Source organism: Mesoplodon densirostris, chromosome 13 (genome assembly GCF_025265405.1).
Source record: "Mesoplodon densirostris isolate mMesDen1 chromosome 13, mMesDen1 primary haplotype, whole genome shotgun sequence".
Lineage (NCBI taxonomy): Eukaryota > Metazoa > Chordata > Mammalia > Artiodactyla > Ziphiidae > Mesoplodon > Mesoplodon densirostris.
This window is the reverse complement of record NC_082673.1, coordinates 50,430,754-50,447,128: the sequence shown is the minus strand read 5'-3', so window position 1 is coordinate 50,447,128 and position 16,375 is coordinate 50,430,754.

The following is a 16,375-nucleotide window of genomic DNA, read 5'->3' as shown; positions in this document are numbered from 1 at the left end:
GGATATAGGACTGGTCAGAGTAAAAGCTACGCCAGCGTGGAGACAGATCAAAGTCCTTTAAATGTAAGAGAGAAATCACCAAGAGGGAAGTCTGTCCACACCCTAGATAACCAGGTCAGTTGAATATAGAACTCACTCCCCTTTCTTCCTTCCCCAACCTTAGAAAAAAAGAAAATAGTAATGTCAAGGAATGGTGAAATATTTTTCATTTACATGGACTCCAAAGACTGTTATGTGTTAAACCAATACTAACATAATGAAGGGACATGCCTGATTAGGGCTTCAGCACTAATGTGGCTTCTTCTAGAACAAATTATGGAAGACTGTGACTTAGAAGGACTGTATATATGCCAAATCTCATACCTAGAAGGACTGTATATATGCCAAATCTCATACCCAAATGACAGAGTTCATTATTTTAATATGCAGGAAACAGAATATCCTTTTGTTGCACAGAAATGTCTTTGTTATGAGTGGTTCATCTGTGTGCATTTTTTCACATTCAAACCCATTAACTCACTCATTCATTCATTCAAGAAGTATATATTGTGTGTTACTGTGCATGGAATAATAGCAGAGAAAGAGGAATTTAAAAATTAAAAGTATGTTTTTTCCTAAAGGAGCTTAAATCTAGATTATAGAAAGGGGACAGATTTTAAAGTAAACAAGTGTAGATAAAAAGATAATCTCTTTATTGGAGAACTAGACAAAATGTAGAAGAAAAATCACACCTGGTATAAGCCAAAGGACTCGGGGAAGATGGAATTATAATGAAGTAGTTAGCCAGGTGGACCAGAAAGATGAAGGTGCGCCAGGCAGCATACATAGTGGCTGCAGGTCAAGGCAGCCTGAGAGAATATGATGTGTTTGTAGGCTTGGAGAGAGATGAGGCTGAACGAATTAGTAGGGACCAGCTTATGGAGGTTCTTGTACACTGTGCAAAGAAGTTTTAAATATTTCTTCTATGGAGAGAGACACTGAGAAAATTTTAAACACAGTTTGACATTGTGTTTTGTGGCCAGAAAGGTCATTCTAGAAAATTCATGAAGAAACGTTTGAATGAGAATAAGTCACAAAGATTGATCATGAAAGACTTAGTACATCATTATAAAAGTTTTTGAGGGATCATGGAGAGCTACTGAGAGGTTTTAAGCAGGTGAGTAATCTTATTAGATTTACATTTTAGAAAGTAATTTTTCCTTTTTTGGAAACAACGTGAAGGTGAGGTTGAAGGTGACAAGACTAGCTCGTGAAATGGGCAGGTGTGAAGTGGGGACAGTGAGGGGGAGAAGACAGATACCTGAGCTCTTCATGAGATAAAAGCCACCAAATTTGGCCTTGGTTGGATTTGGTGTGTTAGAGAGAGCCAAGCAGAGGATGACTCTTAGTACTTCTAGATTTCAAAAATCTGGGTGCTGCCATATGCCAAATATAGGCAGATTTTGAGGGGAAAGAGTATGAGTTAGTTTTTTAGATCTGTACAGTTTAATGAAACTTGGAAAATTTGATTGCTATTTGAGGCAAATTTGCCACAAAGCTGATGAAACTTAAGTTTCAGGGCCCCTCATACAGATCCTTTCCAAGGTCCCAAAAGCTAACCTAGCAAATTTGTATTTATAGTTTTATTTTCTGTAAAGAGAGCCTCAAACGTATAATTTTCAGGTTGCACAAACCTGGATCTTCCCCTCCTAAGAGGCAAATGACACTGTGAATCTAAACCCATGCAGAGAGAGGGGTGTAAGAGAGCAGCATGTACAGAGGGAAATGAAAATATTATTGTGTTGGTGGTTGCTTGAAATAAATGAGCTATCAGCTGTGCTTTAACTATTTGTTTGATGTAAAGATATTTGTTTTAATAGATATTTGATATACATAAGGTTTAAAGCATGTAGTGCTACTGATCCCTACATGTCATTTTCACAAATTCTTCCTGGAATGTTTTAAAAGTATCACTGAATTGATGAGTAATTGGGTAGAGAAACTTTAAAATTCCCTTGAGCTTAAAAATTTCATGACTGGCATAACGTGGTGGTTATGCCCTGTGGCCCAGTCATTCCAAACCCCTTGTAGTTCCTGGGATATGTTAGTTTGTCTGTTCTTTTCCTAGTACACTTGACAGAAACCTATTCATTTCTTATACCAAGTTTCTTCTAACCACTTCTACCTCAGAGAACTGGTACTTTCTTTTTCATTCCGCTGTACCTATTACTAGCATATTACTTATAACACTTTACTGCTTTTAAATTTTATGTGCTTCACTTATATAGAACAGGGGTCATCAGGCTGTAGCTCAGAGGCAAAATCCAGTTCACCATCTGTTTCTGTAAATATAGTTTTACTGGAAGACAGTCATATCAACACATTTAAGTATTTTCTCGGGATGCTTTTGTGCTATATATAGAAAAAGTTGAGTAGTTGTGACCGTGGCTTTATGGCCAACAAAGTTTAAAATATTTACTACCTGGCCCTTTACAGAAAAGAAGTTCACCAACTCCTGATATGAAGAATTCTTTGAGAGAAATTAACATGATGTATTCTTTTTCTGCATCCTCAATATTTAGCACGTTCCTGGAATAAAGGAGGTACTCAATAAATATTAAGACAAAAAAAATTTCATCACCATCATCCTTCTCATCACATTGGACAGTTACATATCAGTGTACAATTTTCCAAAATGTTTAAAAATAATCAGAGGTGTTTCCAAAAAGGACAATGAAAGCCACTGAACTAGGGGGATTTGGGAGATTTTGGAGACTCAAAATTGAATAATTGAGTTAAGCATGATAGTCTCCAGAAAGCAAGAAGAATGTAAACAAAACAAGGATGAGGTCAAAACATGTGGGATGAGTAAAGCATCTTCAACTTTTCTCATTTTCTCTCTATCTCTGTCTCTGTCTCTCTCCTTTCCCTCAGAAATTCATAGATATATACACAAACACACACACTAAAAATTGATTTCAACCTATTTATCATCAAGAGAATAAAAGAAGAGAGGGAGAACTTAAAAAGAGGGTCTATGACCATTGACAAAAGACTTTCTAAATGATAATCTAGTGGATTTCATGACCAGATTTATGGTGATTTTTTTCCAGAAACCCAGAAGTGTCATCTACACTAATAAGGCCTTCTATTTATCAACAAATTATTCTATTTGGTATCCTGACTTTTGAAGAAATGCAGACACAGGTGAAAGAAACTTGTCAGTCTTTGCAGCCTGTTTGGCCATTTGTAATGCAAACAATAAAATGAATTAAAATATAAACATCAACTGTATTTTGCTTTATTGAATTCACAATTCAAAAGCTCATTATGTCAACAATGTTGACATAATTAAATAACATAATTAAAACAATTTTATAATTAAAATATGCTGGCTTCTTTGATGATTACAAAGATTATATCTTGGAAAGAGGGCAAAATAAGTGGGGACTACTCTTTTTAAGCTTATAAATTACAAAGTTGAAAGTCAATTTATGAATAAAAGGTCAGCACAAACTTTGAAGAAATTTATTTACTTCCCAAATACAGATGTATAGTACAGTTCTAATATTTATACATCAATATAAAAATTACAGTCAACATTTAGGCCAAAAGTCTAAAGTTCCAGGTTTTAAGGGTGAACAGAGACAAAATTATTCCTTAGAAATAATTCTCTCTCTCTTGTTAAGTCTCCTTCTTACTCCTCAGTGATGACTAAGAGGCTGTGGTAGATTATTTGCAAAAATGACCACAAATCTCTCTTCCTTAGACATGGGCCCCCTCGCAGTGTGGCTTTGCCACTCTTCTCATGAGGAGGTGGGATCTAATTCCCCTCCCTTGGAATCTGGACTGTCCTTGTGACTAGCTTTGCTTAATGGAATGTGGTGGAAGGAAAGCTGTGTGACCTCCAAGCGTCTGAAAAGACCTTGCAGCTTCCGCCCTTGCAGAAGCTGAGACCCCCATACTGTGAAGATTCCAGAGATGCAAGAACATGGAGAGAGAGTCCCAGCTATTGCAATCATCCCAGCCACTTAGCCCGATCCTCCAACTGACTGAAGCCTCATGAGTGAGCTAAGCAAGAACAGCAAAAGGACTACCCAGTTAACACAAGTAATAACTTGTTGAAGTTTTCAGCCACTATGGTTTGGGGCTGGTTTGTTATGCTGCAACAGATAACTGATACAGGGGTTAAGAGTATTTTAGAGACTACACAGGACTTACCACCATTTATCCAAAGACTATCGATGTGAGAATGGTAGAAGCAGCTGCAGCCTTCATTTTTACAGTGTTCATGACATTTTTAAATGCCAAAGTATCATTATCTTTATTGGAACAATGTTATATTTTTTGTTTATTAGAAAACCTAAAACCTAAATCATTTATGCCTTGAGACTTACTCAGAAGATCAATGTTACAATAAGATTCTGATTCCAACAAGTTTGCCCTCATTTGGAAAGCATTCTGAACATATCTTTTCATGTGCTTAAAATCTAGTTATTTCCTTATTTTAATTTTCATTTCTTAAGTTGATTGGGAATCTCTTATCTTTTATATTTATAATTCATTTTTATTTCCCCAGAGTCAAGTTTGACCACCATCAATTCCAAGGTCTCTGCTGGAGTGGTCTTAGAATGGAGGTGTGTGATAATACTGAAAGCAGGGGGAAAGTACCATTGGGGATTAGTAAGGGAGAAAAGAAGAGAAGTAGATTCTGGGAACCAATTCTCAACCTTTTGAATTCTGATAGATTCCTTTCCTCAAGGACTGAATTCCTTTGGAATCCTCTTTCACTTGCTAAACCTTCCAGGTCCTGACATTGTTAGGACCTGGCCTACTCCTCTCCAGTAAAATTTGTCTTAATCAAAACGTGCTTCACCAAACATCCTACCTAAAAAGACTCAGCTAAGGAGACTCAGGCCTGAGAGATATGGTCCTGAGTAGACATCTTTTCAAGGACAGTAGTAACTGATAAGTCAGAGTAGAAAATGATGGATATTGTATCTGACTTTTTTTCCTGCTATTTCAACATTGGGTAAATAAATTCTGGCATGCTCACTATGCCCCAACATTAAAATCAGTAAGAAAATCTTGTTCACTGCTGTCAAGAGATGAATTCAATTTGAATTTTAAGGTTTACCACTTCCATAGGGCTTTGGCTCACCTCTAGTTATAGCCTCTAGCTTGTTTCCTCATCAGCCAACTACCTCCACCTCCAACACTACCACCAACCACCATTCCACATTTGGCTCTTTGAGTAATCCATGACCATCACTCAGTCTCACATGTGGGAGGGGATAAGGCATGAACCAATCCTCCAGGCCCTGTGAGAACACTTCACAATTTTTGCCTTCCTGTCATTGAGATTTATACAGCATCCTTGCTTCTGCTGATCAAGAGTGTGTCCATATGTTTTCTATCTCCCATAGCCCATCAAGTCTCCAAATAATATAATAACTATGACTTCTGAGCATTTACTATGGGCAAGGCACTGTTCCAAGAGTTTTATAAGTACTCATTTATTAAATATTTACATCAGCATTGTTATTATCATATTGTCACCATTAAGTTCTGTGACAATGTGTTTAGTAGCTATTTTTTATAACATGAAGCTACTTACAGCAATTTTCCTCTGCAAGGGGGCTTTACCTAAAATCCCAAATACTTATTACAAAAGCGTAAGACATATTTTTTCCCTCCCACAGCCTTTTAGAGAATCACAATACACATTAGTATGGTGAAAGTCTTGAGAAGTCTTATAGCTATTTTTTCAATTTATTTAATCTTATTTAACTCATTGCTTCCTAAACTTATTTACCAAGGAAAATAAGGAAACTTTCTCCTTAGTCACTTAACAGTTTTGCAGACACGTTTTGAAAATGGTAAATTCTATAAATATAATCAGCAAAACATTGGGATTCTGATAATAATTTATATTTACTCTTCATGCGGAGCTGGTGAAAACTCCTCAGCAGTATGGCAAAAAAAAAATAGCTCATGTTCTGGTTCTATCTGGATCATTCTCCATTTTTTATTTTTTAACATCCCACACTTTTCTAGATCTTTTCTGGTCTATGATAGAAAGTCATTCTTTCATATGGAGGTCCTTAATCTTAGTCATCGTGTATAATTTATTGAAGGTTCATTTTAAGAACATGAAGAAGAGGTCTCTTAAGGGTTCACTCCTTTTACTGCCCAGAGGTGGTTGGGCTCTGTTTCTTGGATATTGCATGTCTATTTTCTAATTAGAGTGATCTGTTTGTTATCTGCTCCTGGGTTCTGGGTGATCTTTTTTCTCTTTGTGATGCAGGCACGGTGTAGTCTTTAAATCTCCTTTTGGCAGGAAGCATAACTTTCTGATATAAATCTAAACTGGAAAATGTATCTCTCCTTAAGCAATGACATGCAGATACTAGAACACTTCCTTTTGAACACTTGCTTGTAACAACTAAAAGAGGTGGGGTAAGGGCTGAGGTATCTACTCTCAATATTCCCAGTGATTTTTGTTTGTGTTTGAGGACAGAATACCCAGAAAACATGCTATATGTATGACATTCTCCATTGTCCGACAGTAATCTCTTATAGAAATAGGCCAGGCCAGGGGCTTCCCTGGTGGCTCAGTTGTTGAGAGTCCACCTGCCGATGCAGGGGACACAGGTTCGTGCCCCAGTCTGGGAAGATCCCACTTGCTACGGAGCGGCTAGGCCCGTGATCCATGGCCGCTAGGCCTGCGCGTCCAGAGCCCGTGCTCGGCAACGGGGGAGGCCACAACAGTGAGAGGCCCGCGTACCGCAAAAAAAAAAAAAAAAAAGAAACAAAGAAAGAAAGAAATAGGCCAGGCCAATCTATAAAAACATTGGTGCATTAGTGAAACTGTTAGGAAAAGAACCAAGGGAGCCACTACAAGTCCTTTGACAGATATAGCTCCTGGCATTTTAATCTTACTCTGTGGTTTTGGTGGCAGTCAATTTAAGGTCATTTTGACCCACTTAGTGCCAGGAATGGTTGTGCCTATATTGCATGTCTGAAGTAGCAGAAATTTCCTCAAGCAATATGAAATCAAAAAGGAAGGAATTTTTTGTCATTCTGCAATAGTCTACTTGGCGTGCTCTTCAAAGTGAGCATTCTAAGGCAACATTGTCCAAAAGAAGTTTCTACAATATGGAAAATCTTCTATAATCTGCATTCTTCAATACAGTAGCTAATAGTCACATGTAGGTATTGAGCATAAGAAATGTGGCAAGGGTATTGGAAAAAATGAATTTTAAATTTCATTTACTTTTAATTAAATTTAAATTTGTATAGCCACATGTGGCTAGTGCTACTGTTTTGAACAGTGCAACTCTAAAACGCTTACAGCACAAGTAGTCAGTAGAACCGTCAAATCAAAAACATCCATTACTTTTATTTTCCAATATTAATAAAATTAAAGGAAAAACACACAGATCAAAATCTGTAGTGTGCAATCCATGTTTCTGTTTATAGTAATGTTTATGTGTGAGTTGTCTCTGTGTGAAACATAGCAACTATAGGTCATCAAAAAGATAGAGTACCGGGCTTCCCTGGTGGTGCAGTGGTTGGGAGTCTGCCTGCCGATTCAGGGGACACGGGTTTGTGCCCCGGACTGGGAAGATCCCACATGCGGTGGAGCGGCCGAGCCCGTGAGCCATGGCCACTGAGCCTGGGCGTCTGGAGCCTGTGCTCTGCAATGGGAGAGGCCACAACAGTGAGACGCCCATGTACCACAAAAAAAAAAAAAAAATAGATAGAGTATCAGGAAGAGTAAGAAGATGGTGGAAGAGTAAGACACGGAGATCACCTTCCTCCCCACAGATACATCAGAAATACCTCTACACGTGGAAGTGCTCCTATAGAAAAAACACTGAACACTGGCAGAAGACCTCAAACCTCCCAAAAGTCAAGAAACTCCCACGTACCTGGGTAGAGCAAAAGAAAAAATAAACAACAGAAACAAAAGAATAGGGATGGGACCTGCACCAGTGGGAGGGAGCTGTGAAGGAGGAAAGGTTTCCACACACTAGGAAGCCCCTTCGCAGGTGGAGACTGCGGGTGGTGGAGGGGGGAAGCTGGGAAGCTTCGGAGCCGCAGAGGAGAGCACAGCAACAGGGGTGCAGAGGGCAAAGAGGAGAGATTCCCACACAGAGGATCGGTGCCAACCAGTATTAACCAGCCCGAGAGGCGTATCTGCTCACCCACCAGGGCAGGCGGGGGCTGGGGGCTGGGAGCTGAGGCTCGGGCTGCGGTCGGATGCAGGGAGAGGACTGGGGTTGGTGGCGTGGACATAACCTGAAGGGGTTAATGCACCATAGCTAGCCAGGAGGGAGTCTGAGGGAAAGTCTGGACCTGCCAAAGAGACAAAAGACTTTTTCTTCCCTCTTTGTTTCCTGGTGCGTGAGGACAGGGTATTAAAACTGCTGCTTAAAGGAGCTCCAGAGACGGGCGTGAACCGTGGCTAACAGCACAGACCCCAGAGACGGGCATGAGACACTAAGGCTGCTGCTGCCGCCACCAAGAAGCCTGTGTGCAAGTACAGGTCACTATCCACACCACCCCTCCCAGGAGCCTGTGCAGCCCGCCACTGACAGGGTCCCGTGATCCAGCGACAACTGCCTCGGGAGAATGCACGGCGTGCCTCAAGGTGGTGCAAAGTCACGCCGGCCTCTGCTGCCGCAGGCTCACCCCGCACTCCGTACCCCTCCCTCCCCCTGGCCTAAGCAAGCCAGAGCCCCTGAATCAGTGGGTCCTTTAACCCCATCCTGTATGAGCGAAGAACAGTCCTGTCCAGAGACCTACACATAGAGGCGGGGCCAAATCCAAAGCTGAATGCAGGGAGCTGTGCAAACAAAGAAGAGAAAGGGATATTTCTCCCAGCAGCCTGAGGAGCAGCAGATTAAATCTCCACAATCAACTTGATGTACCCTGCATCTGTGGAATACCTGAATAGACAACGAATCATCCCAAATTGAGGAGGTGGACTTTGGGAGCAAGATAGATTATTTTATTCCCTTTTCTCTTTTTGTGAGTGTGTATGTGTATGCTTCTGTGTGAGATTTTGTCTGTATAGCTGTGCCTTCACCACTTGTCGTAGGGTTCTGTCCATCCTTTTTTTTTTTTTTTTTTACTTAATTTTTTTAAAATAATTCTTTTTTTTATTGTAGTAACTTTAATTTTATCTTAATTTATTTTATTTTATACTCTTTCTTTATTTCTTTCTACTTTTTCTCCTTTATTCTGAGCCCTGAGGATGAAAGGCTCTTGATGCTCCAGCCAGGAGTCAGTGTTGTGCCTCTGAGGTGGGAGAGCCAACTTCAGAACACTGGACCAAAAGACACCTCCCAGCTCCATGTAATACCAAATGGTGAAAATTTCCCAGAGATCTCTATCTCTGGTGAAGACCCAGCTTCACTCAATGACCAGCAAACTACAGTGCTGTACACCTTATGCCAAACAACTATCAACACAGGAACAGAGCCCCATCCATTAGCACAGAGGCTGCATAAAATCATAATAAGGCCTCAGACACCCCAAAACACACCACCAGACATGGACCTACCAACCAGAAAGGCAAGATCCAGCCTCATCCACCAGAACACAGGCACTAGTCCCCTCCACCAGGAAGCCTACACAACCCACTGAACCAAACTTAGGGACTGGAGACAGACACCAAAAAAACGGGAACTACGAACCTGCAGCCTGCAAAAAGAAGACCCCAAACACAGTAAGATAAGCAAAATGAGAAGACAGAAAAACACACAGCAGATTAAGGAGCAAGGTAAAAACTCAACAGACCTAACAAATAAAGAGGAAATAAGCAGTCTACCTGAAAAAGAATTCAGAATAATGATAGTAAAGATGATCCAAAATCTTGGAAATAGAATACAGAAACTGCAAGAAACACTTAAGAAGGACCTAGAAGAACTACAGAGGAAACAAGCAATGATGAACAACACAATAAATGAAACTAAAAATATTCTAAAAGGGATCAATAGCAGAATAACTGAGGCAGAAGAATGGATAAGTGAACTGGAAGATAAACTATTGGAAATAATTACTGCAGAGCAGAATAAAGAAAAAAGAATGAAAATAAATGAGGACAGTCTCAGAGACCTCTGGGACAACATTAAATGCACCAACATTCGAATTATAGGGGTCCAGGAAGAAGAAGAGAAAAAGAAATGGACTGAGAAAATATTTGAAGAGATTATAGTTGAAAACTTCCCTTATATTGGAAAGGAAATAGTTAATCAAGTCCAGCAAGCACAGAGAGTCCCATACAGGATAAATCCAAGGAGAAACACGCAAAGACACATATTAATCAAACTATCAAAAATTAAATAAAAGAAAACACATTAAAAGCAGCAAGGGAGAAACAACAAATAACACACAAGGGAATTCCCATAAGGTTAACAGCTGAGCTTTCAGCAGAAACTCTACAAGCCAGAAGGAAGTGGCAGGACATATTTAAAGTGATGAAGGAGAAAAACCTACAACCAAGATTACTCTACCCAACAAGGATATCATTCAGATTTGATGAAGAAATTAAACCCTTTACAGACAAGCAAAAGCTGAGAGAGTTCATCACCACCAAACCAGCTTTACAACAAATGCTAAAGGAAATTCTCTAGGCAAGAAACACAAGAGAAGGAAAAGACCTACAATAACAAACCCAACACAATTAAGAAAATGGGAATAGGAACATACATGTTGATAATTACCTTAAATGTAAATGGATTAAATTCTTCCACCAAAAGACACAGAGTGGCTCAATGGATACAAAAGCAAAACCCATATATATGCTATCTACAAGAGACCCACTTCAGACCGAGGGACACTGACAGACAGAAAGTGAGGGGATGGAAAAAGATATTCCATTCAAGTGGAAATCAAAAGAAAGCTGGAGTAGCAATTATCATATCAGACAAAAGAGACTTTAAAATAAAGGCTATTACAAGAGACAAAGAAAGACACTACATAACGATCAAGGGATCTATCCAAGAAGAAGATATAACAATTGTAAATATTTATGCACCCAACATAGGAGCACCTCAATACATAAGGCAAATACTAACAGCCATAAAAGGGGAAATCAACAGTAACACATTCATAGTAAGGGATATTAACACCCCACTTTCACCAATGGACAGATCATCCAAAATGAAAATAAATAAGGAAACACAAGCTTTAAATGATACATTAAACAAGATGAACTTAATTGTTATTTATAGGACATTCCATGCAAAAACAACAGAATACATATTTTTCTGAAGTGCTCATGGAACATTCACCAGGATACATCATAACTTGGGTCAAAAATCAAGCCTTGGTAAGCTTAAGAAAACTGAAATTGTATCAAGTATCTTGGCCGACCACAAAGCTATGAGACTAGATATCAATTACAGGAAAAGAGCTGTAAAAAATACAAACACATGGAGGCTAAACAATACACTACTTAATAACAAAGTGATCACTGAAGAAATCGAAGAGGAAATCAAAAAATACCTAGAAACAAGTGACAATGGAGACACGATGAACCAAAACCTATGGGATGCAGGAAAAGCAGTTCTAAGAGGGAAGTTTATAACAATACAATCTTACCTTAAGAAACAGGAAACATCTTGAATAAACAACCTAACCTTGCACCTAAAGCAATTAGAGATAGAAGAACAAAAACAAAAAACAAAAAACAAAAAAACCCAAAGTTAGCAGAAGGAAAGAAATCATATAGATCAGATCAGAAATAAATGAAAAAGAAATGAAGGAAACGATAGCAAAGATCAATAAAACTAAAAGCTGGTTCTTTGAGAAGATAAACAAAATTGATTATCCATTATCCAGACTCACCAAGAAAAAAACGGAGAAGACTCAAATCAATAGAATTAGAAATGAAAAAGGAGAAGTAACAACTGACACTGCAGAAATACAAAAGATCATGAGAGATTACTACAAGCAACTCTATGCCAATAAAATGGACAACCTGGAAGAAATGGACAAATTCTTAGAAATGCACAACCTGCTGAGACTGAATCAGGAAGAAATAGAAAATATGAACATACCAATCACAAGCACTGAAATTGAACTTGTGATTAAAAATCTTTCAACAAAGAAAAGTCCAGGGCCAGATGGCTTCACACGTGAATTCTATCAAACATCTAGAGAAGAGCTAACACCTATCCTTCTCAAAATCTTCCAAAATATAGCAGAGGGAGGAACACTCACAAAGTCATTTTACAAGGTCACCATCACCCTGATACCAAAACCAGACAAAGATGTCACCAAGAAGAAAACTACAGGCCAATATCACCGATGAAGATAGATGCAAAAATCCTCAACAAAATACTAGCAAACAGAATCCAACAGCACATTAAAAGGATCATACACCATGATCAATTGGGGTTTATTCCAGGAATGCAAGGATGCTTCAATATATGCAAATCAATCAACGTGATACACCATATTAACAAATTGAAGGAGAAAAACCAAATGATCATCTCAATAGATACAGAGAAAGCTTTCAACAAAATTCAACTCGGATTTATGATAAAAACCCTGCAGAAAGTAGGCATAGAGGGAATTTTCCTCAACAGAATAAAGGCCATATATGACAAACCCACAGCCAACATCGTTCTCAATGGTGAAATACTGAAACCATTTCTGCTAAGATCAGGAACAAGACAAGGTTACCCACTCTCACCACTCTTATTCAACATAGTTTCAGAAGTTTTAGCTATACCAATCAGAGAAGAAAAAGAAATAAAAGGAATCCAAATCAGAAAAGAAGAAGTAAAGCTGTCACTGTTTGCAGATGACATGACACTATACATAGAGAATCCTAAAGATGCTACCAGAAAACTACTAGAGCCAATCAATGAATTTGGTAAAGTAGCAGGATACAAAATTAATGCACAGAAATCTCTTGCACTCCTATACACTAATGATGAAAAATTTGAAAGTGAAATTAAGAAAACACTCCTATTTACCATTGCAACAAAAAGAATAAAATATCTAGGAATAAACCTACCTAAGGAGACAAAAGACCTGTATGCAGAAAATTATAAGGCATTGATGAAAGAAATTAAAGATGATACAAATAGATGGAGAGATATACCATGGTCTTGGATTGGAAGAATCAACATTGTGAAAATGACTCCACTACCCAAAGCAACCTACAGATTCAGTGCAATCCCTATCAAACAACCACTGGCATTTTTCATAGAAGTAGAACAAAAAATTTCACAATTTGTATGGAAACAGGAAAGACACCGTATAGCCAAAGCAATCTTGAGAAAGAAAAACAGAGCTGGAGGAATCAGGCTCTCTAAGTTCAGACTATACTACAAAGCTACAGTAAACAAGACAGTATGGTTCTGGCACAGAAACAGAAATATAGATCAATGGAACAGGATAGAAATCCCAGACATAAACCTACCCACATATGGTCACCTTATCTTTGATAAAGGTGGCAAGAGTATACAGTGGAGAAAAGACAGCCTCTTCAATAAGTGGTGCTGGGAAAACTGGACAGCTACATGTAAAAGAATGAAATTAGAACACTCCTTAACACCATGCACAAAAATAAACTCAAAATGGATTAAAGACCTAAATGTAAGGCCAGACACTGTAAAACTCTTACAGGAAAACATAGGCAGAATATTCTTTGACATATAGCACAGCAAGATTCTTTTTGACCCACCTCCTAGAGGAATGGAGATAAAAACAAATAGAAATAAATGGGACCTAATGAAACTTCAAAGCTTTTGCACAGCAAAGGAAACCATAAACAAGACCAAAAGACAACCCTCAGAATGGGAGAATATATTTGCAAATGAAGCAACTGACAAAGGATTAATCTCCAAAATTTACATGTGGCTCATGCAGCTCAATAACAGAAAAACAACAACCCAATCCAAAAATGGGCAGAAGACCTAAATAGACATTTCTCCAAAGAAGATATACAGATTGCCAACAAACACATGAAAGAATGCTCAACATCATTAATCATTAGAGAAATGCAAATCAAAAGTACAATGAGATATCATCTCACACCGGTCAGAATGGCCATCATCAAAAACTCTAGGAACAATAAATGCCGGAGAGGGTGTGAGAAAAGGGAACACTCCTGCACTGCTGGTGGGAATGTAAATTGATAGAGCCACTATGGAGAACAGTATGGAGGTTCCTTAAAAAACTACAAATAGAACTACCATATGACCCAGCAATCCCACTACTGGGCATATACCCTGAGAAAACCATAATTCAAAAAGAGTCATGTACCAAAATGTTCATTGCAGCTCTATTCACAATAGCCAGGAGATGGAAGCAACATAAGTGTCCATCATCGGATGAATGGATAAAGAAGATATGGCACATATATACAATGGAATATTACTTAGCCATAAAAAGAAATGAAATTGAGTTATTTGTAGTGAGGTGGATGGACCTAGAGTCTGTCATACAGAGTGAAGTAAGTCAGAAAGAGAAAAACAAATACCATATACTAATACATATATATGGAATCTAAGAAAAAAAAAAGGTCATGAAGAATCTATGGGTAAGACGGGAATGGAGGCACAGACCTACTAGAGAATGGACTTGAGAATGTGGGGAGGGGGAAGGGTAGGCTGTGACAAAGTGAGAGAGTGGCATGGACATATATACACTACCAAACGTAGAATAGGCAGCTAGTGGGAAGCAGCCGCATAGCACAGGGATATCAGCTTGGTGCTTTGTGACCACCTAGATGGGTGGGATAGTGAGGGTGGGAGGGAGGGAGATGCAAAAGGGAAGAGATAGGGGAACATGTGTATATGTATAACTGATTCACTCTGTTATAAAGCAGAAACTAACACACCATTGTAAAGCAATTATACTCCAATAAAGATGTTTAAAAAAAAAGTTAGAGTACCTAGTAGGCATCATGCCTGGCACTAGGTACAGGAGAAAATAGGAGAAATCAAGGTAAACAAAGTTGTGAAGAGCAACTTATAGCATCTGGGATGAATTGGTCATGAAATAAGAAACAAGACAATTAAGCAAAATTGTAATTAACTCACTAAAGTAAAATATTATATACTAAAAAGCAAAATGTTTAAATGATTTTGGGTTTCCTTCACTGACCACAAAACAATAAATGAAAACATAGAGTTAGTGAAAAGAAAGTCTAAATTCTGGACTTGTTTTGTGAGGATCTCCTATCCCTGTTCTTACATCCTACCAAATAAAGTTCAACATCCAGATCTTGATTGAATGTTTCTGGATCCTAGAGGGTCCAGCAGTCAACCCATTCAACAAAAATAAGGTCTTCCCAAACACTCCTGAAACTTAACTTTAGCCTGGATTGACCCAGTTTTAACTTTCAGTCATTTGTTTTCTTGTAGCTTTAGCATGCTGCAAAACAAAATTGAAATGTCAATAAAAAAACATATATTGCCAGATACATTGGAACCTTAAAAAGGTCACAGGGGAGAATTTGACAACTAGTGATAAAGTTAAATTTGAAATACATAAGTACATACAATTGGTTGAAGTAAGTATAATTTACTTGTCAATATAACTGTCCTTAAAAAGATCACAAAATCAGGAGGTTATAAACTATTACACTAAAGTTGAGTTATAATATTCTTTCTAAACATTAGCAGAGTAAATTGAACTGAATGAAGCAAAGAAATGTACAATGTGGAGGAGGGACAAGGATGGACTGGGAATTTGGGGTTGGTAGATGCAAACTATTACATTTGGAATGGATAAACAGCAAGGTCCTACTATATAGGACAGAGAACTATTTCCAATCTCCTAGGATAAACCATAATGGAAAAGAATATTTTTTTAAAAAGTCTATGTGTGTAAAACTGAGTCACTTTGCTGTACAGCAGAGATTGGCACAACATTGTAAATCAGTTATACTTCAATTTAAAAAAGAGAGAAATGTACGGGTGTGAAAAAAATGAAGAAAAAGTAAAATTTAATACAGGAAGAATAAGCTAGTTGAAAATATCAAAGCAAAATATCCAGACTCTAGTGAGAAATGAATTATTTGATGTGATGTATCCATTATCTGATTTTGGATTTAAATACAAAGTAAAAATATGAGAAAACCTTTCACATCATAATGTATTCTCTTTGCAGATATCTGAATTGATTCTTACATGATATGATAAATATCTGTGAATAAAAAACCCACATGGCTTCTAGTTTTATCTCCTCAGCCAGTTATTAACAAATCTTTTCTAAAGTCCAACATTAAATGGATACCAAAAAACCTAGCTTCATTCATTTTGCTCTGAATGACGTTTAATAACTTTAAAGTTTTTTAACATGAAGACTTTTCTTATACTTTTGTTTAAATGCTATTTGATTTTACTTTATCTTATTAAATACCCTT